The following is a 27,930-nucleotide window of genomic DNA, read 5'->3' on the forward strand; positions in this document are numbered from 1 at the left end:
AGTGACTACAGCAGCAGGGTCTATGGGAGGGAGGGGCCTCAGAGTTCTCCTGCTCTAATGCGTAAACGGTCACTCCATGACCACTTTGAACACAGGTCACAGAAGGACCAGTTGCCCCAGCCTGACCAGTAGGAGTGACAGCACATTCTTCACCAATCAAAGCTTCACCCTCACCCACTGTCCCAACCTTCTACATTCAAACAATGAAGACAGCAGACACCAAATTACCCCCACTCTCCGGCAGCACCTAATCCAGAGCAAAGCCCTGTGTCCCCCAAACCCTCAGATCTCCTAATGTGACCTTAAATCTAGAAGGCTCTCTCCTGACTCTCAGGGACGTGCCCCAGGGCTCCCCACGGTGTGTGATCCTTCTGTTGCCAGGAGCCATAAGCCCACGCTGACCATGGTGAGTTCCTGCTGGTCTGTGCTGGCAGGACCTAGACCTGGGGAGATGGCCATGTGGGCCCTGCGCTGCCTCGACGCTGACCCATGTCCTGCATCACCATCTTGCGGGATCCTCCTCCACGGGCTTCTGGTGGGTGATGTAGGTGGGAACCCGAGGCACAGGGGCCACTCACACAGGGCCTGTGTGTGCTCAAGGCCACCTGGGCCACTCGTGCCCACATCTACATGGCTGTCTGTATCTGTGCTGGGTCACCTGTGTCTGCACCTGTGTTCGCACCTTTCTTTGGTTGTGTGTCTGTTCCAGTGTCCACGTCTGTGTTCGTACCTGTGCAGGTGTACGCACACCTGTGCAGGTATCTCTACTTACATGTGTGTTTTAGAATTTATCAAATACCTTAGATGGGGACACTGAGGCACAGAGCTGTGCCTGGCTCTCCCCAGGGCAAACCGGTCAGCTGTGGGCCTGTGGTCCAGGAGGACAGCCCGGTGTCCACTCTGCCTGTCCTGTGCTGGGCTGCTCAGCACCTGCGGGTCATCTCCTGCTGGTAGGAGTTAAGTAAGCACTTGCTGGACGAGCGGAGGCAGGAAGGCGGGCGGACTCTCCACTCTGGGGCGTGGAGTTGATGCAGCTCCCAGGAGAGTAACTGGATTATGGGCAGTAAAACTGAAACCGCTCACTTACTGCCACCCTTGGCCTCTCTCCTGGGACAGTGACCAGAGGCACATCCACACGCCTGCTTAGAGACCCGCAAAGAGCAGCCTGGCAGCCCCGTCTAGGGAGAGCCGGGGTGCCAGGCCGGGCTGCACCTCTGCAGGCGGGGAGTGGAGACGGTGGGGGCTGGGGGCTGGGCGAGGAGAGGGAGGGGCATGAGAGACAGGAGAGACAGTGTCCGCCCGGGAAAACACACGAACCCATGGACGTTTATCAAGGTGGATGGGCCACAGTCAGACCCTGACAACAAAGCAGCTTGCTGAGTAGTCGCAGGATAGGGTGCTGTTTGTGAAACTTGCTGAGTACTCCTGACACCCCACGGGGCAGAAGGAAGAGGCAGGAGGAGAGTGAGAGGTGGAAACAGGGGCAGGAAGGAGGCAGAGGGGGCAGAGGCTGGCCTCAGGGCTCCCTGTGCTGCACTGGGGTCCCGGGCGGGGTCTGAGGCAGGGGGTTCTCTTTCATGTGTTTAAGTCTTTCCAAGCTGAAACCCTGTTAGAGAGAAAGGGACAGAGTTGAAGGGGAGTTTGTGGGCAGCAGGGAGGGGAGAGCCATCCAGCAGAGGGGCCGAGTCAGCACTGCCTCCATGGCTGGGGCCAGCAGGAGAGGGACCGGGCTGTGGACGGCGGCCACGCAGGGCCCTGGAGACTCAGCGCCTTGAGGATTTGATCTTTATTTTGTGTGTGATGAAAACGGGAGCACAAGGGCCAGGGGGAGATTGGCATTTTAGGGTTTATTCTGCTCGTGTCCTGCAGCTGCTGGAACCAACGTCCACACCAGGGGACTCTGAACCACAGAAGGCTCTTCTTTCAGAGGCCCAGAAGTCCGGAGTCCAGGTGTGCAGGGCCAGCTCCCGCTGCAGGCACTGGAGGGTCCTCCTGCCCTGCCCAGCTTCAGTGGCCATTCCCTGTTGCTCTTGGTGAGGAGCTGCGCCGCTCTGCTCTCTGCCTCCTCTGTCCTGTGCAGGGCCTCTTCCCTGGGCCTCTTCCCTGTGGGTCTGAGTCTTGTGGATCCTTCATCTGCCCAGAAATGACCCAAGTGTGCAGAGCAGGGAGGGGCTCACGGAACCCGGAGGTGACTTAGCTGTCCTTCGGGTCCTCTTGGCCAGCTCTTGAGAAGGACAAGGGGTGTGGAGAGCAGAGAGCAGCTAGAGAGCAAGGAGATGAGGAGGAAGGGAGGGAGGGAGGGAAGGAGAGGGAGGGAGGGAGGGAGGGAGAGAATGGGAGGGAGAGAATGGGAGGGAAGGGGAGGGACGGCTCAGCGCTGGCCGAGGGGCCAGGTTGGGAGCTCCACACAGGAGCCCCCTGCAGCAGGTTGGGTCAGGCTCGGGAGGAGCCGACCGGCCAGCCCCTGGCCTCTCCCACAGGAGGCTCCTCTCAGTCTGTCGCACCCTCCCTCTCCGTGTCCATGACATTTTTGGGTCCTGTTCCTTTCTCCAGGGCCCCCTGAGCTGGGGTACAGTCTGGGCCAGCCACCAAGTGCTCCCTTGGACACGTTGATCAACTTCCTCCAGTCTCAGGAGAGTTTAAGCACCTGGGGTCAGAGGTGAGCAGGACCAAGGCCCTGGCTGGAACTGGGGTCCAGGTGTGTGTGGGCGCTGGACAGATTAGGGGAGGTGGGACTCAGCAGGGCAGCCAGTGTGGGCCAGAGCCTTGGGGCCGATGCTGAGAGCGGTGGGTCTGGAGGGGTGGGTAGTTCCCCAGAACTCCACAAGGACAGGGAGGCAGGGATGGTTTACTGGCTACTCTGTGTCTAGCACCTAGAACAGCACCTGGGACACGCGTGGTGAATCATCCTAAATGTCAGCTGACCAAGCCAACGAATGGGTGGAGAAGGGGAGTGACAAGCCGCCCCCACAGGCCAAGCTGGGCTGCTACAGGTATGCTTGGACCTGGTGGGAGTGGACAGTGTCCAGAGAAGCAGGGAGAGCTAATGCTAGTGGCTGGTACAGGCAGTAGGGAGCTGTGGGAAGTGATGGAGCAGGGGAAGAGCAGAGCTATGCTTTTAGGTGACAAAGGAGTCAGAAACCTGGCCATGAGCTGTTGAGATGGCTTGGATAGAGGCTCTCAAACCTGCGCCCAGGTGACACCGGGAGGCTGGCAAGTAACAGAAAGCCCCATTCCACGCACCATGGCAGCCACCACCTCTGCCTGCCCAGCATCGCTGCCGGGACCTGGAGGAGGACTCTGGAGGCGTTTCTTGGACACCTGAGTTTGCTGGCTACTCTGTGTCTTTGCAAACGTCCTTAGGAAGGGGGGTCACACTGGATGAGAGGGGCCCTAATCCAGCGACTGGTGCCCCTTTAAGAGAGAGGAAGGGGCGCAGAGGGAGAAGGCGGTATAGAGACGGGGGCAGGGGCTGCAGTGAGGCCCATGGACAGGGCGGGAAGAGTCCTGCCCAGAGCTGTCAGGGGAGCCGGCCCTGCTGGCCCTGGACGTCAGAGGCCCCCCAGGATGCAGGGCGGAGCTTCGCTGTTTTTAGACCCCCCACCCGCCCAGTGCAGGCACTGACAGGGCCACCTGGCTGGTCACAGCCACCGGAGGACCCTGCCCTGTGCTTTGGGTACTGCTGTCGGGCTCTTCGTCTCCTTTGACCTCGCTGGGTCCTGTGCGCAGTCTGCAGGCTGTTTTCTTATCTTCTTCGAGGCTGAGGAGACGCAGGGAGGTGCAGGCGGGCCCCGGCCATCCACCCTGGCCACCAGCTTGGCTTGGCACACAGGCTGCGGGGAGCTGTTGGATCGTCGGCTGCGAGTCCCCCACTGCCACGGGTCACAGGCAGGGCTGTGAGTCGACTGTCCGTGAGGATCGAGTGGGCCTACAGAGTCACAGTCTGTTTTGCAGGGATGCCCTGTGAGGTGCCCCAAGGTGGGGGGCCGCGTCCTCCCCTGCCAGGTGGCCCAGGCACCCGCTGATAGTGGAGCTTGCGCAGGCTCGGGAGCCTGTGATTATCATTGAAATAGCACTGTGTACTTGGTGGTTGGACACGGCCCCACTGTAAAGAAAACACAAGGGGCCGTCAGTCAGCACGCGGGGCGGGAGGTGCCTGCCCAGGACAACCGCGGGGCTTGGAGGAGGTTCCTGCACCCCTGCTCCAGTCTGAGGGTCTTCCTGGCAACCTGGAGGGACGACTCCATATGGGTTGGAGGACTGACAGGGCAAGGTCCACCCAGGAGACTCAGGCCCGGGGCCTCTGGTGGGCGCTAAACAAGGGTGGGCGGTGGAGGGCCCTGGAACCCGGCTGCCCTCCGACCCTGTGGCCCAGGGCCTGGGCCAGAGGGCGAGCCCAGCACCTTCCCAGCAGGCTCCGCATGCTCACTGCCCTCCGCAGTCCTCTCCTGGTGTCGTTCTGGGGCCCAGCGGCTTGGTTCTCTCAGGGACGGGGGAGCAATGCAGGCTCCCAGGCCTGCCCTGTCCAAGCCCTGGGTCAGAGTGCTCCTGCAGGGATCGAGTGGCAGGACTCTCCTCACCTGTTCTAGACACACCTGGACCAGGTGTGCGGGCTCTTCCTGTCAACGCCACAAGGTCATGGGGACACATCAGAGTCAGGGCCCTGGACATGACCTGGGCTGGTAGCCACGGCTGAGAAGGGCTCTGGGCAGTGCCTGGATGGGCTGTGGCTCCTCCCGGGGTCCCTCAGAGACAAGCTGACCCCTCCTGCTTAATCCCAGTTTGGGCTCATCTAGAACTTTCTCGTAACTGTGTTCGTCAGGGCCTTAGCCGGCCCCCGGCTGGCCTCGTCAGAGCTGTGTTCCAGCTCCTGCGAGCTCTCCATTGCTCTCGGCTCAGGCTCAGACCACCATGTGCCCTGCTGTAGGGGGTCCCTCTGGCTCTCCGCCCCTGCTTCCCCTGCAGAACCGAGTCTGGGTGGAAGTGAGCAGAGGGCACAGTGGATGGCGCATGTCCTTAAAGAGACAGAAGGGACACAGACACAGAGGAGAGGCCAAGAAGATGGAGGCGGAGACAGAGTGAGGTGGCCACAGGCTATGCCAGGCCTGGACCCCCAGGAGCTGGAAGAGGCAGGGGACTCGTCCCTGGAGTGTCTGGAGGGAGCATGGCCCTGTGACACCTTGATTTCAGACTTCCGGCCTCCAGGCACCAGAGGAGGGCTCTGTGCCGACCAAAGGCGACACGTTGGTGTGATGTGGTGCAGCAGCCTCAGGACGCTGACGGGGCTCTGTGCTGCTTTGGCCAGGACAAGCCCTGAGTGACGCTGGGAGGGGCAGATTTCAGAGGAGGCTCTGGAGAGGGCCTGGAGAGGCATTTCAGCTGCCCCTAACATCACAGGACGGGACAGGAGAGAGGTCTGAATGGAGGTGACCGCATGTCCCGCCTTTCTCGTCATGGGGTGGTGACACTGTGAGCTCTGGACTTGGACCCTGCCATGCTTCGGAACAAGCATGGGTGGGGGCTTGTGAGCCTGGGTGTCTCTCAGGCTGTGAAGAGCTGCCCTCTGGCCATGTGAGCTGGCCCTGCTCCCGTGGGGTTTTGCTTAGTTAGGGGGTGACTTGGGTGCCAGCTCCCCTTGCAGCTGATGTGGCCCCAGGGCTGTGTTAGAGCCTGTGGAACATTAGTGCATGTGGGTGGAACCTCCCAGGAAGTGACTCTAAGGGAGAGGCACACATTCTTCCTTTGTGCCTTCTTCATGCTGGCTTAGATGCAGCTGAAATGGCTCGAGCTAGAGCAGCCATCTTGAACCACAGGGCTCTCTTGGGAGACAAGACTGTGGCGAGCAGAGCAGCAGCAGGCAAGGAGGGTCACCCCGGGACCTCATGCAGCAAGGCTGCCAAACAACCTGGGCAGCAGAAGTAAAGCTGTCCCTGTGCAGCCTCTGCTGTTTGTGCTGGACATCGGGGGCTCCCAGGACCTAAAATCATGAGCGTCCTCAGCCCTCAGAGCTAGGCTGCATGCAGTAGGGTCTCAGAATACTTCTTGGATCAGTGAAGGAGTGCACAGCGTCAGGTGCTGCCGTCTAACCACCGGGGATATTTCCGCTGGGCTCATTTTGCCTCTGTGTGTGACAAACACCGGGTCACGGAAGCTGGATCCCCGTGAGCATCGTGAGGGTGGCTTGTGGCCCTGAGAGGGGAACTGACCTCACAGGTCCGTCCAGGGCGGCTCTGGTCAGGACGCATTCTGGACTCTGGGATGCAGCTCCCTGGCCACTGGGGAATGGGGGTATCTCCTGGCCCCTCCCGCCAGCCCATCAGCTGGCCTGTCCCGATCTCCAGGTCCTGGGATAGCTCCCTCCTCTGAGCTGCTCTGGGGGCATCCGCTGGGTGTCCCACGGGCTGTGCTGTGGCTGGACGGTGTTAGCCAAGGCTGGGGCCCCATGACTCCTGTGACCTTCTTCCTCCCACCAGGTCCCCCCTGAAGGTTCTGGCCTCCAGCAGCACCACACTGGGGACCAAGCGGTTCCAGATCAGACCCTAAGAGACAGTGTCCCCAGGGGATTCCGCATCTGGAAGTCCCTGTGACTCTGACCTACTGGGGACACCATACAGAGGTCAGCCAGTCCCCTCTGTGGGAAACTCATCAGGCCCGTGAGGGTGGCCCTCCTCCCACATGAACGAGTGCCAATACAAAGGGACATTTGGACACAGACGACTGGGGAAGAAGGACTTCAGCCATGGCCACTGTCAGGGCCCAGGCCACTACGGCCCCAGATGGACCTCCCCCTGCATCTTGGCCTTGGACCTCTGCCCTCCAGGCTAGGACAGGAGAAGTTCCTGAGGTCAAGCCCCTGGTCTGTGGCACTGGTTTCTCTGGCCCTGGAAACTCACAGGGACACCTGGGAGGGTTCCATCCTCAGCCAGCCGGGAGCCCGCAGGACGTCAAGAAATGCAGGACGGACCGCTCTGGGCTTCCCCCGTCACGGCCTTTAGTTCAAGGTGAATGACAGGACACAGCGGAAGCTGCCCTTGGTGAGGGAGAGGGGCTCCATGGCCCACGTGTCCCTGTCCCCACCTCCAGTGGCTGCTGAGGCCATCTGCGGTCTCTGGGCTACTGGCCAGCGTGGGCAGCTGTGTCTGGGACACTCTGGGAGCCCTGCTCATCTTTTCCAAGCACAGGAGTCACTTGGAGCACCACTGGCAGAAGGAGCGTCCCCTCCCCCCGCCATATGGCACCGTCAGGTGACAGGTCTGGAAGATGACGCCAGTTCTCCACGGGACATGGCTTCCCCTCAGCTAGGGACGCCTCTTGCCACACGCCCTGTTGACAGAGGCCCTGGGCAGGGCAGGCATTGCTGTCCAGCTCTGGGTTCCGCTCCACGCTGATGCTGCGCTGGACGTAGCTGGGGTCTTCAGGGTCTGGTTTCTGCAAATTGAGTTCTGGAACCATCTGCGCCTGCCCAGGCCAGGAGGGCCGCTTGGCCAGTGCGGCTCAGGCTGAGGACTTTGTAAAGTGAGGTTCTAGCAGCTTTCTCCTTGGGACGTGTGGCCAGGTGCTGGCCAGGGGCTGGCACACAGACAGATAAGAGGAGGGCCCAGCGGGTTCCGTCCCCTCCCAGGTACAAGTGGCCAGCAGTTCTCAACTCAGGGCCTGCTGGGACGGCCCACAGGGTGACCCACAGTACGAGGCCCTGCCCAGCTGGTGCCAGGTTCAGGGTCAGTTTTGGCAAACGTGTCTGGCTTTGCCCTGTGGAAGAATTTAAGAATAAACCAGGGACCATTCCAAGAATCCAGGTGGGAGCGGCCATCACCCCACGCCGGGCGAGGAGGACCCAAAGCAGGAGAGAAAGAGGAGAGCTGGGAGGTGGGCAGGACCCACCCATCTGTCTCTGAGATTCTGGGACATCACATTCCTCCTCCTGCTTAGTCCCCGAGGATGGCTGTGTCCCTGGGGCTTCTCCAAAGGGCCAGGGAGTGCTCTGGCCTCCCCACCTCTGGGCTTGAAGGCACCGAGGACTCAGCTGTTCTCCTGGGGTTCTTTGGGGTGTTCCAGGGACCCCAGATGCCCAGAGCTGTGTCCAGGACACAGGCATGGCATGCCCCAGGGAACCAGCAGGGTGATCCCCGGGAGGATGTGAGTGGACACAAAGGCCCATATAGAGGTGGCCGCTTGGCTGCCCCGTCCAGGGAAGGGTTCCTGAGGGGGCAGCTCTGCTGAGGGCCACAGGCGTGTGGGGGAGGAGGAAAGAGCGGTCCAGGGCCAGCGTGGTGAGACGGCCCATGCTGGGCTCTGGGGGGTGGGAGGGCCGCGGGAGGCGGGAGTCTGTCTCCCTGCAGCCGGTTCCCAGGGCTCTGTGCCGGAGGTTTCTGAGCACCTCCGAGGCCAGCCCCTGCCTCCAGGGTGGAGGACAGACTTCGGGCTCCCTCCCTCCTCAGGGCCGGGGATCCCCTCAATGGGGGATAATGGCTTTCTCTCTCTCCGTCTCCCTCAGCCGCCCAGGCCCTGGCTGCACTGCCTCTCCACTGTAATCAGAACTTTAATCTGAACTACTTCAGAGCACTTCCCAGCCTGCAGACAGGCTGATTTACAGAGGAGCAAATGCCACCAGAGCCTTGGTGGCTGCTCTTGGAAGGCTGGTCTCGTAGACCGCGTAGACCACACTCGCTGGGCAAGCAGCAAGCTGGCCGGGGGGTGGTGATTAGGATACTGGCCGGGAGGCGGGCGGGGAGGGGTGGCGAGAAGTCTCACATTTCCTGGACATGGCCTCGGCAGGCTGGAGAGGAGGATGGGGTTCCCGAAAGGACAAGCCGTGGGGATCACAGGAGCCTCGTGTAGGGCGTCTGCCGCTTCTAGAGCATGGACAGAAACCAGAAGGTCTTCCTCCTCTCTGAGGTCGCCTGGAACAAGAGCCGGGAGCCAGGTCTTGGTGGTTCGCCTCGTGCAGTGGTGGGCGGGGCCAAGCCCTTCCCAGAGGACCCGGAGGGAGGTGCTCGCCCCTGAAGGCCTCAGTGTCCTCGTTAAAACCAGCCCAGGGCCTGGCTGACCCGTGTCCAGGACTCACTCTGCCAGGTTCTACTCCAGTTGCTTCATGGGCCCACTCATGGGGTCCTTCCGAATCAGCGAAGCGGGTGCCATTATGTCCCCACGTTCAGGGGGGGAAGCTGGGGGACAGGGAGGCCAGTGACTCACCCTCAGGTCCCACAGGTCCTCTGACGGCCAGGAAGCCTATTGCAGAGTTTAGGCAGGTTCACTCGGAGCTGGTGGGACGTGGGTTGTGCAGTCAGGGCAGCAATGTCCTCCTCACAGAGGGGTGCGTGTGTGTGCGTGTGCGTGTGTGCGTGTGCATGTGCACGTGTGCGTGTGTGTGCGTGTGTGTGCATGCGTGTGTGTGCGTGTGCGTGTGCGTGCGTGTGCATGTTTATGTGCGTGTGCGTGTGTGTGCGCGTGTGCGTGTGTGTATGTGTGTGTGTGTGTGTGGCCAGGAGTGGGGGTTACATGCGATGGGGGGATGTGTGGAAAGCACCTGTTATGGTTTGGATCTGAGGTGTCCTCCCAAGCTCACGGGTGACACAACGCAAGAAGGTTCAGGAGACATCACTGGGCTGTGGGAGCCTTGCCCCAGTCGGTGACCTCATCCCCGAGAGGGATGAGCTGAGTGGTTGTCGAAGGCTGGCGGGTGTGGCTGGAGGAGGCGGGCACTGGGCTGCGGCTGGGGGGTGTCTGACTTTTATCTGGTGAGTGGGTCCCCTCTCTGCTTGTGTACTGGTCACCATGGGAGCCACTCCTCTCCACCACACTCTTCTGCCATGATGTGCAGCCTCACCTGGAGCCCCGAGGAATGGAGCCTGCTATCCGTGGATTGAGGTCGTGGAAACCATGAGCCCTCAAATGAACTGTTCCTCCTCTGCAGCTGGGCTGGTCGGGTCTCCTAGTCCCAGCAGCAAAAAAGCTGACTCAAGCAGTACCCAGCCCAGAGTCTGGGGCAGGGTCACCCCTTGAGACATGGTGGTGATGGTGGGATGTTTATGGTGATGCTGGTGGTGACAATGATGATGCTGGTGGTGATGGTAATGATGATGGTGGTGATGGTGACAGTGATGATGGCGGTGATGTTTATGGTGATAAGGTGATGATGGTGATGCTGGTGGTGACAGTGATGATGCTGGTGGTGGTGGTGATGATGATGGTGGTGATGGTGGTGATGGTGATAGTGATGATGGCGGTGATGTTTATGGTGGTAAGGTGATGATGGTGATGCTGGTGGTGACAGTGATGATGCTGGTGGTGGTGGTGATGATGATGGTGGTAATGGTGGTGATGGTGATAGTGATGATGGCGGTGACGTTTATGGTGGTAAGGTGATGATGGTAATGCTGGTAGTGACAGTGATGATGCTGGTGGTGACAGTGATGATGATGGTGGTGATGGTGATGATGACGGTGGTGACACTGATAATGGCGGTGATGTTTATGGTGATAAGGTGATGATGGTGATGCTGGTGGTGACAGTGATGATGCTGGTGATGGTGGTGATGATGATGGTGGTGATGGTGGTGATGGTGACAGTGATAATGGTGGTGATGTTTATGGTGGTAAGGTGATGATGGTAATGCTGGTAGTGACAGTGATGATGCTGGTGGTGACAGTGATGATATTGGTGATGGTGATGATGACGGTGGTGACACTGATGATGGCGGTGATGTTTATGGTGATAATGGTGATGATGGTGATGCTGGTAGTGACAGTGATGATGATGGTGGTAGTGGTAATGATGGTTGTGGTGATGGTGGTGATGATGATGGTGGTGACAGTGATGATGGTGGTGACATTGATGGCAATGATGGTGATGATAGTGATGGTGATGCTGATGATGACAGTGATGATGATGGTGGTGATGGTTGTGGTGAGCCGTTCCTGCGGACTGTGGTCGCCATTACATGATGGCGCTGGCTCCATTGTGGTCTGTGAAGGACAACTCCATATCAAAGAGAGTTGGCGTGTTCCCAGCTCCTTATCAGAGAAAGTTGGCGTGTCACTTTCTAGCACCCTGTGAGGAGGGTACACGTGGCAGCTTTGCATTGGGGTTCGAGGTGCTTTATTAAGGCTGGGAGGGGCATCCAATTATTATTCCGAGTAGTAGAAGAATTATTAGAAGAATATCAGGGGCCTGAATAAACTGCTGAAAGAAGATTCCTGAGTCGCGTCTTCCTTGCGGGCAAGGGGGGTCGTGACAAGTGGTGCCGAGACCCGGGAGAAAAGAAACAAAGAAACACCCAGGAACCAGAACTTTCAGCAGTCAGGGAGGCGTGCCGGTAAGTCCCAGGTAAGGTGAGACCCGCTGTTAAAAAGCGGAGGCTCCTCTATACATAAAGAGGGAGCATTAAAAGGTACCTGCTCCTCTGTAAAAAGAGAGGGCGTTACATCTCATAGCAATTGCACTCTGTATTTTCGTTTTTGTTTTCTGTGTATGTTCGTTTTGTTTTGTGTACTTTCACTTTCGATTTCTGTGTTTTCTTGTGTTGCGTTATGGGAGCTGTGACTTCAAGTCCACTCCTTCTGGCCCTCGATGGCCTTTTACGTTCCAAGGGACTGGAGGTGAAACGCAGTACCTTAGAGAAATTTTTACAGAGAGTAGATGTCGCTGCACCGTGGTTTGCATTTTCAGGCAGCCTCACTACACCCAGCTGGGATAAATTAGGCAAAGACCTTGACTTTGCTCGTGAGCAGGGCATGCTAGAGGGCGGGGTGATACCCCTCTGGAAGATGGTCCGTAGTTGTCTTACGGATGGCCGATGCCAAGAAGCGCTTGTTAAAGGGCAAGAAGTTTTAGAACAATTACATGAGGAAAAATCAGAAACAACAGAGAGCGAAGTGTCTCAGGAAGAGGGGAGTGTGCGGGGCATGGAGAACGGGAGGAGACTGTATCCAGATCTCAGTGTGCTGCGCACGCCCCCATGCGAAAGTGGGTCAGAGGCAGAAGACGCTGAGGAGGAGGAGATAAGAACGCTGTTCCGGCAGTTAGGGAGTTTAGGTAGAGGGAACAGAGATAAGCAAGGGCTCAAGAACAGACAGCCTCCCGATCCGCCTCCGTATGGCGGGGGTGTTTCAGGACGAAGTTTCCACGCCCATTCAAAGAGGGCTGCCGCTGCTTTCCTCTGTTCCTCAGGGCTGGCATATCATTGCTATTGACATTAAGGACTGTTTCTTTTCTATTCCTTTGCATCCTAAAGACTCACAGCGTTTTGCCTTCACCCTTCCCTCGTGTAATCACGAGGAACCAGATCAAAGGTTTGAGTGGGTTGTTTTATCACAGGGAATGTCTAACAGTCCTACGATTTGCCAGATGTATGTAGGGAAGGCACTCGCACCTCTCAGACAACAATATCCTTCCATTAAGATTATTCATTATATGGATGATGTATTATTGGCAGCCAAATTACAACAGTCAGTTTATGAGGCCTATAAAGACTTGGTGAAGTTGTTAGCTCAGTATGGATTACATATTGCACCTGAGAAGGTTCAAACAGGGGATTCTATTCAGTATTTGGGAGCAACGATTGGATATGACATATTAAAACCACAAAAATTTACTATAAGAACTCAAGATCTCCAAACTTTAAATGACTTTCAAAAACTGTTGGGAGATATTAATTGGATAAGAGGTTATTTACATATTCCTAATATCGTGCTCCAGCCTTTGTATGCTATTCTTAAGGGTGATCCAGATCTTACTTCCCCTCGTACCCTCACTAAAGAGGCCAGAGCAGCCCTTATAAAAGTAGAAGAAGCTATACAACATGCCACTCTATGCAGGCTCCAGAGTGATAAACCTTTCCAGTTATGTGTGCTTGCCACTATGCAGCAGCCTACTGGAGTACTGTGGCAAAATGGGCCTTTACTATGGATCCACCCACATGTATCCCCAGGAAAATATTTAGAATACTATCCTGATGCTGTTGCAGCATTAGCACTTAGAGGGATTTAACAGAGCATTCAATTTTTTGGACAAGCACCTTCTTCTCTTATCATACCCTATTCTAAAGTTCAACTTAATGTTTTGTGTGCTACTCTAGACAACTGGGCTATTCTATGTTGCTCGTTTCAAGGGGATATTGATAATCATTACCCTTCTCATCCATTACTCCATTTTGTTAAAGAGCATCCTATCATTTTCCCTAAAGTAACTTCACCCACTCCAATTCCAGGGGCTGTTAATATTTTTACTGATGGCTCTAAGTCTGGAATGGGAGCTTATGTGATTAATGACTCTCCCCCTGTCCAGCATCAATTTGCTCCTGGAAATCCGCAATGGGTAGAACTACAAATTGTCACTGAAGTTTTTAAACAGTGTTCTTTTCCTTTCAATCTCATTTCAGACTCCATCTATGTGGTGCAGGCGCTCAAAATTCTGGAGGCTGCAGGAGCTATTAATGACACCCATACTGTGTCTGCTTACTTTAATCAGCTTCAACAACTTATCCGTAGCCGTACTGCGCCCTTCTATCCAATGCACATTCGGGCTCACACCTCTCTTCCTGGCCCGTTATCACAGGGTAATGCCTGTGCTGACTCGGCAACTAGAAGCCAGTTGGTATGCTTGGCCTCCTCCTTAGAAGAAGCTAAATTGTTTCACCACAACTTTCATGTCAATGCTATGACGCTGCGTAGATGTTTTTCCATCTCCAGAGCAGATGCTCGTCAGATAGTATTACAATGTCCCCATTGTGTCACATTTCTTCATCCTCCTACTTATGGTGTAAACCCATGAGGATTAAAGCCATTGGTCGTCTGACAAATGGACGTAACTCACGTGCCTGACTTTGGTAACCTCAAATATGTACATGTTTTTATTGACACATACTCTGGAATTATTCATGCTTCTGCTCTATCGGGAGAAAAGGCACGTAATGTTATTACTCATTGCTTAGAGGCATGGGCAGCATGGGGCACCTGCATCCCTTAAGACTGATAATGGACCTGCTTATACTGGCAGACAGTTTACATCTTTTTGTTCTACTATGGGAGTACAACTTGCTCATGGGTTGCCTTACAATCCTCAAGGACAAGGCATTGTTGAACGTGCCCACCGCACCTTAAAAAAAACCTTGGAAAAACAAAAAGGGGGAATAGGAGTTGACCACACTCCTAAAGAACGCCTGTCCTTAGCTACCATTGCACGCAGATGGGTTTCTACACTAGTGCCTTTGACATGGTCGTTGCACCCCAAGTTATTATAACATTGCACTGGGTACGACATGTCCTTCTTTTGTCTTTCTCTTAGTGCTGGAAAGCCCTTGCACTCTGCAGGTCTTATTGCCATTGCACGCAGAAGGGTTTCCACACTGGTCTTTATCTATCACTTTAAAGTCCGTGCCTTTCTTTCAGGGTGCTGCCAACTTGTTTGTAGTTGTACTTCTGCATGGCCACAGTTCAACCTCAGCTATTCCCTCTTACTCACCATCGTCACGATACAGGATGCGAGGCAAGGCACTGCACTTGAGTGATCCATTGAGAAGAGGGACCTCAAGGGGAGCATGTCCTATTGCATGCGGGTTTGACGTGTCTCCGCCCCGCCCCACAAAAAAAGGCGTCGGCTGATATGGTGTCAGGTCTGGGGAAGGCGCCCCCTGGGGCTGGCCCATACTATGCAGCCACTTTTGCACAGTGGGATAGGACCTCTACTCTCGCCTGTATTGTCTTAGTGAAACAAAAAGGGGGAGCTGTGGTGAGCCGTTCCTGCGGACTGTGGTCGCCATTACATGATGGCGCTGGCTCCATTGTGGTCTGTGAAGGACAACTCCATATCAAAGAGAGTTGGCGTGTTCCCAGCTCCTTATCAGAGAAAGTTGGCGTGTCATTTTCTAGCACCCTGTGAGGAGGGTACACGTGGCAGCTTTGCATTGGGGTTCGAGGTGCTTTATTAAGGCTGGAAGGGGCATCCAATTATTATTCCGGGTAGTAGAAGAATTATTAGAAGAATATCAGGGGCCTGAATAAACTGCTGAAAGAAGATTCCTGAGTCGCGTCTTCCTTGCGGGCAAGGGGGGTCGTGACAGGTGATGGTGGTGATGGTGACAGTGATGATGGTGGTGATGTTTATGGTGGTAAGGTGATGATGGTAATGCTGGTAGTGACAGTGATGATGCTGGTGGTGACAGTGATGATATTGATGATGGTGATGATGACGGTGGTGACACTGATGATGGCGGTGATGTTTATGGTGATAATGGTGATGATGGTGATGCTGGTAGTGACAGTGATGATGATGGTGGTAGTGGTAATGATGGTTGTGGTGATGGTGGTGATGATGATGGTGGTGACAGTGATGATGGTGGTGACATTGATGGCAATGATGGTGATGATAGTGATGGTGATGCTGATGATGACAGTGATGATGATGGTGGTGATGGTGATGATGATGGTGATGATGACGATGCTGACAGTGATGATGGCGGTGATGTTTATGGTGATAAGATGATGATGGTGATGCTGGTGGTGACAGTGATGATGATGGTGATGGTGGTAATGATGATGGTGGTGACAGTGATGTTGGTGATGATGACGATGGTGATAGTGATGGTGGTGACAGTAATGATGGTGGTAACTATGGTTTGGGGATGAGTTGTGGGGCTGGGGTACATGCTGGAGGTGACCTGTGGTTGTGTTGATGGTCTGGAGTAGGCAGGGCTCTCAGCCTCGGCACTGTCCACACTCGGGGCTGGATCTCTGTCGTGGGGGTCTGTCCTGTGCCCTGTGGGCCGTCTAGAAACCCTGGCATCTACCCTTTCCCAACCAGTAGCATCCTTTCCTCCCCAGTTATGACAACAAAAATTGTCTGCAGGTCTTACCTAATGTTCCCCAAATGACTAGTCAGCCCTGGTGCCAGGACGAAGGGACAGCAGATGATCCTCAGGCCTTTGACCTGAGGAATGATGGGTGCTGCTGACCACTGCTGGAGGGATGTTGGTCTCTTATTCACTGCAGTGACCACAGCACCTAGAACAGGGCCCATTCCAGAGGAGGTCCCCAGTGGGTGAGGTCCTCAGTGAGTGGGATCTGGTGGACCAAGGGCTGTGTGTGGCGGGGCCACTGGAGACATCTGTGGGCTATGCGTCTCATTTGTCCCTCAACCTGATGGGAAGCTGTGAGTTCATATGCTCAAGGACACCGTGAGGTCACACTGCAGCAAGTGGCAGGGCTGGAACATAAATCCAGGTCACACAAGGCCCAGGTCTGTCTCAGACACTGTGTTTTATCCTGGCCCAAAATCATGGGCATGAGAAACCATGTGGACATAGTGGTGTCCCTGGAGGCTGCCACAGGAGACCACTGAGCTGGCCGTGCCCCTGGCTATATGAATGACACCTGCCCATCTTTCCTTCTAATGGACGGTGGCCTCCTGGAGGAAAACCTGCTCCTTTGAAAGCACCTGGAGCTCTGGCCAGGCTGACCGTCCCCTGTGCCCAGCCTCTTTTGAGTCTCACAACCAGGGTTGGTTTCTGGAAGCTCAGCAGAAACCTGCTGTTGGTCAAAGAGCAGAGAGACTCGATCCCCACCATGTGTGACCAAGGACGTGGAGCCAGGCAAGAGGCCGCAATGGCAGTGAATGGGGCCATTGTCGGGGGTGCCCACATGCCTGGAAACACCTGGAATCTCCCGTCTTTACTCAGGAGCCAAATGCATTTGCCTGCGGAGAGCAAAGTCTGTCTCCTGGCAAAGAGGAGAGGAGCCAGTGGAGAGAGGAAACGCGTTTCTGTTCGCCCGGATCGCGCTTACACACAGCTCTGGACAGCACGGGGGCCGAGGGGTCTCTTCCCAGGGCTGGGTCCAGGTGGGCACTGACCAGGCTGTAGTTGAAGGGCCAGCACAGGCCAGTGAATGGGCTGTCAAGTGCACAGACCCTTCAGATGACCTCCAGAGGTGCAGACGAGGACTGGAGGCGTCCTGAGCCGATCCCCAGCTCCGGCCCTTGGCAGCCGCCCAGGTGTGACTACTTTCAGAGACGAGTGGGAAACTCTCCGGTCTACTGTTACCTTGCTCTAGCCTGGGTCAGTGGGGGGCCCTCCTGGGCACTGCTGCTCTCTGGGAGCAGGGCAGTCTTCCCGCTGAGCGACTGGCTTGAGATTGGTGACTCCCCTTCTGGGGATCTCTCCCGCTGACATGAACCTAGAGGCGAACCAAGCTTTGGATGGGAACAGGGTCAGAGCAGCGTCCCTTAAACCAAGGGCAGAAGTGAGAAGCTGATTCCATCAACCGGCTCCTTCCTCCTTTTCCTGGCAGAGAGACCTCCCCACAGCACGTCTAGCTCACCAGCTCACCGTCCTGCACTAGTGCCCTAAGCTCATCTCCATGAGGGTGGATGGACTTCCCAGCACCCGCCCGTCTCCTATGAGCCTGCGCGCTGCTTCTGTAGTCAGAGACACTGTGGGGTGGCACCCATCAGGCCGGGCTGCCTGGTCTCCAAGCTGGCCTCTCCGGCCTCCCTGTTTGAGGGCTGGAAACACACGGTCAGTTGAAACAATGATCCTTGGAATGGACGCGATCCCTCGGTGCCTGATTCTCCAAGTGACGGATGGTCAATTCCTCTCTTTTCCCACTTTTCAGAACCCTCTTCTCTGGGTGGTCCCTGGGCTGGGTGTAGTGATTTCATCATGGCCTCCAGGACTTGGGGTGGGGTGGGCTGCCCAGGTACACCCCAGAGTTGGCATTGGTCAAAATGCCAAGATGAGGCTGCGGGCAGAACTCAGGTGAGTGATGCCCCACCTCCTAAATCAACAGGTGGAGCATAGAGGGTCGGGCCAGGGCCTCTGGGGGCTCACCCTGGATGGGGGCTCAGTGCTCTTTCTGCCAATCTCTCTGGGAGAAGCCAGGTTCGTGCCAACAGGGCATGGTGTGTTTGTGGGACGTGTTTTCCCTCCACCCGAGGCCAGTGCCCCTGACCCCGCTGCCCTGGCACACTGGGGGGCGGCCTGGGCAGTACCGTTTGCTTCCTACCACCTGGAGGCCAAGTCCAGGATGTGGGGGGTGCTTCATCCCTGGGCCTCTCTCCTCAGCCACAGACAGGGGCTCACCCTGAACCCCAGGGCCGTCCCTCCGTGAGCCTGGGTCCTGGTCTCCTCTTCTGATAAGGGCTCCAGGTGGACTGGTGGGGGCCACCCTAGTCCACATGACCTTGCTTAAACTAATCTCCTCTACACGACCCTACACCCAGCAGGGCCTGGGGGTTGGGAACTCAGCCTAAGAATTGGGGGGGGCACAATTCAACCTGTAACCCCCACTGAGCGTGTTTTGATTGTTCAGCAACGGCTCCTGGCGCTTCAGCCCATCTACTTAGGTAGATAACAGCGCCTTTTGAATATTTAAAAATGGATTTGCGAGTCTTCAGGTTCCTGCACAAGGCTGGGGAGGAGGAGCTCTCATCGGGAGCAATGTTTGATAACCGACCCTGGATTCTGAAGGGAAGGGGTCGTCACGAGGCTCACCCCTCCCTGCGGCCTGTGGCTGCCATTCACCGGGACTGAGGCCCTATGCTGTGGGGGTAGCTCTCTGTCGAAGGAGACTGTTGGAGACAGAATGTCTCGGGCAGCCGTGTGTGGTCACCCATGTCCACACCTCCATGGTGTCCAATAACTCTGCCACAAATTCTCCCACGCGTCTCCTTAGGTGTCCAGAACACACGCACCCTTCACACGGGAAACGCAAGCTGAGGTCACAGTGTTGCGAAGACTGCGACCCACCTGAACACAGGTCTGCCCGTTGTCCTAGTCCTGGGAAGTGGCCTCGGCCCCTTGTCATGTCCTGTGCTGACAGCCTGACCTGTGGCAGGCCCCTGGCTACTCCATGCTGATGAAAAGACTCAGGAAGGCCACTGGTCAGGCCAGAAAGACCAGGATGGAGGCTGGGGGTAGGGGACAGGGGCTTCAGCTGACTTCCTGGAGGGGAACGGCAGGAGTCAGAGTGGCCACGTGGCTGGTGACCAGCCCATTGAGTGCTCGGGAACTCTGTGATGCTCAGGCAGGCTTCCCCGATGGGTGGCACTGGTGTGGAGGGTCACACCTTGGTACTGGGGCGAGAAGCCCGGGGGACACAGGGCTTCGCACTGGGCACTCTCCCACCCTCCCTCTCCACCACCTCTCCCCCAAGTGCTTCTAGACGGTATTTTTTGCTGTCACAAAACCCTAAATGCAGGCATTGCTGTCCTGTGCTTTGAGTGTTCTGGGGAGTTACATGATAGTGCTTTTGGGGACACTTTCACATCTTCAGCCAGGGGTCTGCAGTGAGGGTGCCCAGGGACCCCTGCTTTGTAGCTGGCCTGTGAAGCAAGGTGGCCACGGAGGACTCTTCCCTCAGACTGCGCAGCTGGCCTCAGTCCCTTGAGATGCCTCTTCACAGAATTCATTTTAAAAAATTTATTCACACACTTGTTACCATTCATACTCAGGTTCATAAAACCAAAAACGTTTTAATTATGAAACATAAGAAAAGAATGTTTAATTTCAAGGCCAGACTGGCCTCTGATCCGCCTGTGTCGTCCAACAGTATTCAGCAGGTGCCTACTCAGGCACGCTGGTCGGTAGGTGGGGGTCAAGGCCAGTGGGCAGGAGGCAGGGCCCCGCGGGGGACTTGAGAGCACGTTTCTGTCACTCAGTCTCTGAACAGACATTATGGTGTCATTTATTTTGAGCTGCACGGCTTTACCCATCTGTCATGGGCTCCCAATTTATGGTGCTGTGCTCAGATGTGTGGGGGGCGGGGGGACCAGGCTCCTCTCCGAGCTGAGGCGCCCCTCCCTGTCCCGGCCTTGCTGGGCGGCTAGGGGCTGGGGGGGAGGAGCGAGTGGAGGATGGGCAGGTGGGTCTTGAGGGCTGCCAGCAGGAGCCCCAGGGTCAGGGATTCTCTAAGGGCCGGGCGGCTGCTGTCCCTGCACCTGCCTGACCACCAGTGAGGCCATCAGGCTCTGGGTTACCCGGGGGCCTCGGGGCGTGTTCAACTCGGGCCCCACCTTGGCTGTGGCTCTAAGTCAGGATCCTGGTGGACCCCCCCAGCTGCCAGGGCTCCCGTTCTGTTCTTTCTCTCTGACTCGTATTTTCCTGCCAAACCATCCACTTGTTCCTAAGTTGGGGGTGGGTGGGAGGGTGTCCCCAGTAAGACAGGTTGTTCCTGACCCCCCATAACCTTCCCTGGAGAAGAAGTCAAGCTGAATTGAAGTCATCAGGGTGGGCCTTCATCCCATGTGACTGTCCTTATGAAAAGGGGAATTTGGACCCAGACCCACGCAGGGACCAGGCTGTGTGAAGCCAAGGGCAGAGGTGGGGGTGAGGGTTCTGCTACCAAATCACCAGTCACCACCAGGAGATGGGGAGGGGCCTGGGTCAGACGATCCCTAGAGCTGTTGCCTGCTGGCCCTTTGTCTTGGACTCCTTGTCTCCAGAGCCGTGGGACAATACCTTCTGTCACCTAAGCCACCCACTCTGCCATGTTTGCTGGGGCATCCCTACAGGGGTGAAGGAGCGGGTGTGTGTCTTCTGAAAACCTCCCACCCTTCAGGTGACTCCCAGGTCCTGCTGGCACCAAGAGCTGGACCCCTGAGGTGTCCCTGCTGGGCAGCACTGTGGTCCATCTCCCCACCATGGAAGACCAGGAGCCTCCCCAGCCAGAGGGGGAAGCCATGGCTCAGGCTGCTCCTAGGTGACCAAGAAAGATGACGTAGCAGGCACGGTTACCACCTCAGTGTCACTTCTGCGTGGCTGAGAGTTCTAACAGACTCACTCCAGGGTTGCGAGGTGGAGTGGTGGGCTCTGCACCCCGGGGGCCAGGTTCCCCAGAACTGCCGGGCCAGGCTTGGGGTGGGGAGCTGCAGAACAGGACTCGGGGTGACGAGGGAGGTGACTTCCTGTTTTCCTCCTGCCCCTCCTTAGGGTCTGCTGTGGGCTCTCCCTTGCCCGTAGGTCAGGACCACGGAGAGCATCCCAGCAGCTCCCTCAGGGCAGGCCTGTCCCTTTTGTGCACCTGGAGGCTGGGAGGCTCTCACTCCTCACAGAGACCCACTGGGGGAGCACCCAGGACAGGCGCGTCACGTCCCAGGAGCCAGCAGTCAAGGCTGGGTCCAGGGTCTGCCGTTTCAGCATCACCATCGTGTGGTCTAAGGCCCGCAGGCTTCCATTTTCCTTCTTCCACCAACTGCACAGCAGGAATGTCACCATCCAGGGACAGAGGCCACCTGTGGTGTTCCCAGGCAGACCTGGGTCCACGTCCATTCCACCGGGGCGCAGTCCTGTGCCCTAGCTGCAGAGCTTCTGCCCAGGAGGAAACAGGAGTGGCCTGGGGACAGGACACGGCAGTGTGTCTGCCCTGGTGGACGTCTCGGGGGCTGCCTGGGGCCAGAAACCCCGGGAAAGTGCTCAGCTCTGGGAGCCTGCCCTGGCCTTCAGGAGTCCACCGCTGAAGACGAGCCTCATCAAAACGCTCCCACAGTGAGCTCCTGCTGTCCCCTGCCACTTCCACCCTCAGAGGGTGCCCACGCCCAGCAGATGGAGAAGGGAGCTGGCTGGACATGAGGGAGTCCAGGGGAGGGCAGGGCTGGTCCCTGGAGCTGTGGGGAAGGGGACAGGATTTGGGGGCCACCAGGGTGCCCGGGCTCCCCCTCAGCACAGCTGGCTGCTCAGTGCTCCAGCTTGAGCTGCACAACTGTCCCTGGCGGCCCCCAGGCCCTGGAGCTTTGGCTCTGCCTGAGCTGCAGGAAGCTGTGCCTGCTCCATGCCAGATGGTGGCTCACAGGCAGCGTCTGCTCTCACTGTCTGGAGGGCAGAGGTGTGAGCGGAGGTGTCGGCAGGGCGCGTTCCCTCCGTGGGAGGAGAGCGCGTCCCGCCTTCTCTCCCAGCTTCTCTCCCAGCTTCTGGCGGTCTGCTGCAGTCCCCAGGATGCCTGGCTGGAGGGACAAGCAGCCTGCCCTCGCCTTGGTCTTCCCCCGGCTTCTCCTGGGTGATGGGCTGTGTCCCGTGAGCCTTTGAGGAAGGAAGTCTGCATCACTCCTCTGTGACCTTGTCCTGGTCAGTGACATCTGTGAGGACCCTATTTCCAAACAGAGGAACATTCAGAGGCGGCAGGGGCGGGCGAGGACGTCAATGGTGGACTTTGGGGGAATGCAGCTCAGTCCCTACCACAGGCCAGATCCCAGGAAGAACTCCAACTGACATGATGGCTCGCCCTGGTCACCAGGCCCCAGGACTTGAACATGCAGTGGGAGGGGACAGCAGGCACTTTGCCCCACGCCCCTGTAGGGAGAACCCCCTTCCACTCGGAGAAGCCAGGACTCCCGTGGACAGTCCCCTGGGCCTTCTGCTTGGCAGGCAGGGCTCTCCTGGATGCGTTTTGGCTTTGTCCCCTGAGAGCACTGGGGTTCTGGCCTGGAGGGGGGTCCCTCCTCCCTCATGGCTCCTGGCTTTTCTTCTCTGAACAAGGATGTCACCTGGGGTCCAGATGAAGTTGGTGAACACCCACTGACTTAGCTGGTGACCTCAAACAGGAGGCTGGAAGCCCCGTGCCCAGCCCCTTGGCCTCGACCCTGCCCTTGGGGAGAGAGGAGGGACAGCCCCCTCTGGGTCAAGGCCCTTGGGCAGCGGATCTTCCCTGCTGTGCTGCGGAGCAGTCGCCTGAGCGCCTGTGCTTAGACTGACCCGGGAAGGCTGGTCCGGCCCAGGAGGGCCATCCCCAGGGTCTGACGAGGCCCAGGCTTGAGCAATTTACAGCCGTGGAAACTGAGGCACGGTGAGGTTAGGGACTCGCCTGGGTCACTGGCTGTGTGGGCTGGAGCCTGGTCGGAGCCTGGATCCTCTGTCCCAGGAGTGAGGCTGTGAGCCCCACCTTCCCTTGAGCCTCCTGGGCCTTGGTGTCCTTGTCCCCGTGGGCTTGCTGTGTTGACCATGCGAGTCAAGCTGCCCACAAGCCACCTGCTCCAGGCTGCAGTGCTCCTCTTCACTGGGGCTGGGGGCCGCTCCTGGCCTCTCCAAGTGGACCTGCCTCTGAGAAGGCTGGGGTTGGCTTTGGCTTCCTCGCTCCCCCAGCTAGAAGCCCCTCCTGCCCAGCCACCAGCAGGCCACCTGGAGCCACCAGCTGTTCATGGCTTTGCACCTGGGCTGGGCAGGTCACCGGTACAGCCTAGAACTCAGTGCCAACAGCAAGGCTGGGCAGTCGACTGGCTTCAGAAGAGGCCATCCCCTGCCGACGCTGGAAAGGCCACGTGATCTGGTGGCCCTGGGGCTGCAGGTGGGTGCCTGGGAGGAGGAGGAGAGGGTGGTGGCCTTCCTCATCACCTCCCAGTGCGAGCTGCCCCGGCCTGGGACCCGCCCTGACTGCTTTCTCCTTCTGGCCTCCTTCTACCCATGACCAAAGCTCGTCCAGAATATTCCATGCTACACCTGCTGCCCCCAAGCCCACCCCTCTCCAGCTGTGTGGTCAGCTAGAGCCGAGGGCTCCCCGTGGGCCCATGAGGGCCACTCCTCTCTCACCACCCCCTTCCCGAAGTGTGCCTTCAGGGGGCTCAGCACCTCACTCCAGGCAGGTGACAGACTGTGGAAAGAGGAGAGTCGCCAGCGCTCCTGCTGGGCCCTGTGCTTGGCCCTCTCTGGGGGGTGGTTGTCTAACAAATCCTCACAAGAGGGTGTGTCCTGCACCCAGGAGCCACAAGGCTCCGTGATGCTGTGGTCCTAACAGATGTGCTGTGACTCCCCAAGTGGACTTCTCGGGGTGCCTTTGGTCACCTGCACTGGCTGTACTTCAAGTGTTCACAGCCATGTGTGGCTGGTGCCGCCATGTTGGACAGTGGCCACCTAGGTGGTTCCACACCACAGGAAGTTCTACTGGGCAGCCCAGCCCTGGATGGCCCAACGGTGCCACTGACTTAGCTGCAGAATTCTGTGAGTGTGCATGGGGTAGCCCTCCTGGGTAGCCATCCAGGGAGTCCACGGTCATCTCCAGCTACCCAAGGGCATCCCCAGGTGGAAGATCCAGCACCATCAGAGCTGGCCCCATGCTGTGTGACCCAGAGGCAGGCCAGGAAGGACTCTCCTGGGGACACCTGGGTGTCAGCACCAAGCTACTGGGCCATCTCTGACTCTCACCATGGAGAACGAGAGCAAGGCTTTGGAAAAGTCCTGACTCCTGATAAAGAGGTCAGACTCCTGATGGAAGGCCAGGGGAGCCTGGAGGGGAGTCCCCTATGTCCCTTGGTGATCAAGGGTCTTTCTTGCCAACTCTTGGTGGACTTGAAGGGGTGTCTTCTGGTCCCACAGCCCTCCTGGGAGAAATACAGCTCAGGTGTTGGGGAGCAGAGGCCCCTGTGTGGGGTAAGCCTCTCTCTTCCCTCTCCACCAGAAGAGAGCTCCGGAAGTCCAATAATGGAGAGCTTATCAAGCTCTTGAGGTCGGGCTGGGTGAGGGTCTGCCTGGAGCACAGGCTGCTGCTAAGCTGGACGTGAGGTCAGGAGATGCCACAGATGGAGCTGAGACCTTACATGCTCAGCCAAGAGGCGGTGGGGCAGGAGGCACAGTGGGCAGCCCCATCAGCGCTCACAAACGCTGTCCAGGGCTTTCCTCTCGGGGTGCAAACCACCCAAGGGGTCCATGCGGGGGCCCCTCTCAGCAGCCTCTCTGTGTGAACAGGCCTTCCTCGACCCCTGAGGCTGTGGGTCCCCAGAGCACACGCACACACCCACACGTACACACACGGATGCACACGCCCATATGCACACACACAGAGGGGTGGAATGCCAACTCACAGAGGTGGAAAGGCTCCGATTCCTTCTTCCGGTCCCCACAGCACACGGCTGGCGTCCCACTTTGATTTGGTAATCATCTTTTCTCCTTTCAATAGCTGTCAACTGCCAGCTGGTCCTTTGAAAATAATACTGAAAAAAAAATGAAAAAAAAAGCACATGAGACTTTTCAGAAAGTTTTCCCTGGACAGCCCAAGCCGATCAGTGGCCCATGAGGGGCCACTCCTCTCTCACCACGCCCTGCCCAAAGTGCACCTTCAGGGCTCATCACCTTACTCCAGGCAGGTGACAGAAGGTGGAGGTTGGACTGTGGTAAAAGGAGAGTCCTACGCGCTCCTGCTGGGGCCTGTGCTTGGCCGGCTGGGGGGAGGGGGGGTCCTCTAACACCCTCCTCCTCACCTGCTGCCCCACCTGCCCTGCAGCTGCCCCCCTGAGCCGCCTCCTCCCTGTCTGCACCCCCTGGCATCCTCCGCTCCACCCTAACTTCCTGGATTCCTTTCCCGGGTCCAGTCCACTCCGGACACAGCCCACAGCTGAGAAGCCCCAGTCCTCCCAGTCCTTCCGGGTGAAGTCCAGGAAGGAGCTGGCCTGGTCCCAGAAAAACAACTGCACACCTCACACCTCACACAGCAGCTTACCCGATTCTGACTGAGATGTTAGTGGGATCACGGGGGTTTATTTAAATTGTAAATGACAAATAATTGACCGCATTGACTTCGCTGCTCTTCCTGGAGGCCTCCCTGCCGACTATTTTGGGGTCCCCAGGCCTCAGAGGTTAATTATTCAGGATGCTCCTCCTCAATATGCAAGCCCCAACCTCAGTGCCCGGTCAGTGCTGAGTGTCCTTCATAAACACCGCCGCCCATTCAGGTTTCTCAATCAATGTCACTTAGAAGACCAGGGACTGCGGCATGAGGAACGCTTAGCTCACAAAGTCAGTGTGTGGGGAGCCTGTGTTGGAGGAGGGCTGGAGGGAAGCCAGGACGCCCCGACCCTGCAGGGGGCCCCCAGACCCTGCCTCAGGCTCCTCTGTGACCCCCTTTCCGAAGTTCAGCTGCCTCCCCTCCGGGCCTCCTGCTGGTTTTAGGGGAGGAGAAAGAGAACATTTAGAAACAGCACAGTTCTGACCCACACCAAAAATACCCACATCAGAGCCTTACCCGTGACTCGGCTGGTGTGAAAGACGGCCTCCTTGTCACGGCTCAGTCACATGAGCTCAGAGACCAAAATAGAATGTTTGGCAACTAGTCAAGTATCATCCGCCGCTGCACAGGGAAGGAGGGAGCGCCAGGAGCCGGGTGCAGGGGTGGGGGCTACGGGCTGCCTGCCACCTGCCCTGCGCTGGCCCCAGGGCCTGGGGCAAGGCAAGCCCTGCTTTCGTCAGGACAATGGAGACCGAGGGTGGGTGCCCTCCACGGACCCGCAGAGGAGGCTCACAGTGGGGGATGCCTCGGAACGTCTCGGGCCGGCATCTTCTACTCCCGTGAAAGAGTCGAGAACCCAGGTCCCACGGAGACAGGGAGCCACCTCAGCTCCTGAGAGCCAGGCCTCTCCTTGCCAACCGTGCACAGCCGTCATCAGTCCATCAGCCGAGAGGGTTGAAGACCCAAAGCACAATGAGGTGCTCCTGCTTTCCAGAGGGCAGCTCAGCAGCAGGGTGACCACTTCCCCCAGTCCAGCTGCCCTGGCTCCCCTGCCCTGGCACCCAGTCTTGCCTCTGGACACCGTGTGGCCTGTGCAGGGGCCCTGCACCCCAGGGCTCCCTCTTTCCCCTCCAGCACCTCCTGGCTTTCCCCATGGGGCCCTCTGCGTCCACCCCACATGCAAGCGGCCCCCTTTCTTCTTCCTCCGGCTCCCGCTGCCTCCTCATGTGGTGCAAGGACGAGGGTCTCTCGGGCCTCTTTTATCAGGGTGCCGAGCCCTCCTGTGAGACTCCTGAGCCACCCCCAGAGCCCCACCTGCTTCACCCCTGCGTGGGGTCAGGGCTGCACATGCTGAGGGGCCGTAGTGGCCCTCACACCCGCCCACTGCTGTTCTCCTGGTCTGCTCTTCCCGTATCGTCACCTGTGAAACCTGCCTGTTGGGGTTGGATGGAGTGGCCCCCCGGGTGGATGTGGAACTGGTGGGGGGTCCTCAGGTCGCTGTGGTGTGCTTGACCCTTGCGAGACCAGGTTACTGGTAGAAGCCTGTGCCTGGCCCTACCCAGCCTCCCAGGCCTCCCATTTCCAGATGTGATGGCTCCGCCATTGCCATTGCCGAGAGGTGGCACAGCCAAGAAGGCCCTCCCAGAGCTGGGCCCACGCAGGAACCCCATTTGAACCTCCCAAACTGTGAGCTGAACAATCTCCTTTTATCAGCAGCCCGCCTCAAGTATTTAGTTATAGCAACAAACACTGATGATACGCTGCCCAATGTCTAGACCCAGTGACGGTCTTTAGCGGTGCTACCGACGGGAGCTCCCTGGTGAGATGTCCAGCCACCGTCTCCACACCCCAAGCACAGAGGCTGAAAGGGGCTCCCGGGTACAGATCACTGCTGCAGCTGTTCACTCACAGACCACGTACGCCCTTGGGAGGGTTCTCATCCCTCAGTGGGTTCTCATTCCCCTCCCGCAGGCCTGGGCACAGGGTCTGCGTAGCTGGGCTCAGCCATGACCCAGGAACCCAGGTCCACTGGCCCAGCCTGAGCTGAGCAGAGGGTGAGCCTCGCAGGGCCTGCTCCTGGCCTTGTGATTGGTACCTGATGACGCAAGGGTCCGCCCCTTTCCCACTCTCTCCTGCAGTGCGTGAGGGTCCTGCCGCTCCACATCCTCGCTGGCCCTGGAGCGGCGGTGTCTTGGATCTGGTCGCCCTGATGGGGCTGTGCTGGCATCGCACCGGCACTTCCTTGGTGCCCTGCATGTCTGGTGAGGCGTTGTGCAGTTTTCTTGTTCTCTCCTCATTTTCTTACTGCTGAATTAGAGTCCTGGGCACGACGTGGGTAACGGTCTTTTATCAGATGCATTTTTTTGCAAACATTTTCTCCCGGTCTATAGATGGTTTTCTCGTTTTTTGACATGTTTTTAATCTTGCACAGGTTTTTAATCTTGATGAAGTCAGCTTATCGGTTCTCTCTTCCACGGATCGTACCTTCGATATTGCTGTTTAAAAAGTTACC

General features: G+C 57.6%; 3 long non-coding RNA genes across 7 annotated transcripts; 2 read left to right on the forward strand and 1 right to left on the reverse strand.

Annotated features, from left to right (window-relative positions):
• Window positions 1-551: 551 nt before the first annotated feature.
• LOC144372043 (uncharacterized) lies at window positions 552-4,310 on the forward strand. The gene is made up of 4 exons (XR_013432086.1): window positions 552-961; window positions 1,870-2,033; window positions 2,554-2,659; window positions 3,760-4,310. It is a non-coding gene; the product is annotated as an uncharacterized LOC144372043 (long non-coding RNA).
• Window positions 4,311-6,131: 1,821 nt separating this feature from the next.
• Window positions 6,132-7,791, forward strand: LOC144372044 (uncharacterized). 2 transcript variants are annotated; one of them, XR_013432088.1, is made up of 2 exons: window positions 6,132-6,161; window positions 6,474-7,791. It is a non-coding gene; the product is annotated as an uncharacterized LOC144372044 (long non-coding RNA). The 2 variants fall into 2 exon arrangements; XR_013432087.1 differs by having other exon boundaries at window positions 6,137-6,213.
• A 13,373-nt stretch (window positions 7,792-21,164) lies between these two features.
• On the reverse strand, window positions 21,165-26,073 carry LOC144372042 (uncharacterized). 4 transcript variants are annotated; one of them, XR_013432085.1, is made up of 3 exons: window positions 25,935-26,073; window positions 24,778-24,906; window positions 21,165-22,073 (listed from the first exon to the last, which is right to left on the reverse strand). It is a non-coding gene; the product is annotated as an uncharacterized LOC144372042 (long non-coding RNA). The 4 variants fall into 4 exon arrangements; XR_013432082.1 differs by lacking the exon at window positions 25,935-26,073 and adding an exon at window positions 25,259-25,402; XR_013432083.1 differs by lacking the exon at window positions 25,935-26,073 and adding an exon at window positions 25,046-25,167.
• Between the last annotated feature and the right edge of the window lie 1,857 nt (window positions 26,074-27,930).

The sequence above is a fragment of the Ictidomys tridecemlineatus genome, chromosome Y, assembly GCF_052094955.1.
Source record: "Ictidomys tridecemlineatus isolate mIctTri1 chromosome Y, mIctTri1.hap1, whole genome shotgun sequence".
NCBI lineage: Eukaryota > Metazoa > Chordata > Mammalia > Rodentia > Sciuridae > Ictidomys > Ictidomys tridecemlineatus.